Source organism: Galeopterus variegatus, unplaced genomic scaffold (genome assembly GCF_000696425.1).
Source record: "Galeopterus variegatus unplaced genomic scaffold, G_variegatus-3.0.2 Scaffold1404, whole genome shotgun sequence".
Classification (NCBI taxonomy): Eukaryota; Metazoa; Chordata; class Mammalia; order Dermoptera; family Cynocephalidae; genus Galeopterus; species Galeopterus variegatus.
In genome coordinates, this window is record NW_007727515.1 from 170662 (window position 1) to 171655 (window position 994).

Genomic DNA, 994 nt, shown 5'->3' on the forward strand with positions numbered 1-994 from the left:
GCTATGTGGGTACTAAATTTCAAACGTTTTGCTCTTCATTTCAGATTCATCACAAGACAGGAATTCCTTACAATCCCCAAGGTCAGGGGATTGTTGAAAGGGCACACAATACACTTAAACAACAATTATTAAAATTGAAAAGGGGGAGTCTATACCCCCTGACTCCCACCAATCACCTAGCCCATGCATTATTTGTTTTGAATTTTTTGATTTTAGATGATCATGGCCGTTCTGCCGCCAGCGCTTCTGGAGTTTAGATCAAACTCCTGCCCGGCCTTGTGTTCGCTGGAGAGACTCTATGACAAATGAATGGCACAGCCCCGACCCTGTACTCATTTGGGGATGAGGGCATGTTTGTGTTTTTCCACAGGATGCTGAAAGTCCGCGCTGGCTCCCAGAGAGGCTGGTACACCACACAAACCCCGTCATTGACAGCACGGATGAGACGTCTCACCCTGGAGGACATGGCATGCGGTCTCCCGAGAACGCAACATGGGGACAGATGAAGAAACTCAGTCATGAGGCCCGCTCTCTGCTCTTAGACACTGGCCAACCTGTCTCAAAAAGAGAATCTTATGATACTGTATCAACCCTCCTTTGTTATGCTTCCTGTTAATCTTTCAGAACCCTGGTTCACTAATTCTGGTTTACAGTTGTTTAAGCAAGTTTCTGATCTTATGGAAAGGCCCCATAGTTTTCTGGGATTATTAATTGCAGGGGTGCTAGCTCTTGTTTCCGCCATAGCAGCTGGTGCTACGGCTGCTGTGGCTCTTTCGCAAACTATTCATAATGCACAGTATGTAAATCAAGTATCTAAAAATGTATCTTTAGCACTTGGAACACAAGAAAGTATAGATAAAAAAATGAAGGCCAAGCTTAATGCCTTGTATGATAGCTTAACTTTAATAGGTGATGAAGTATATGCCTTGAAAATAAGACTTTTGCTTGATTGTCATGCAAATTATAAATGGATCTGTGTAACACCAAAATTGTA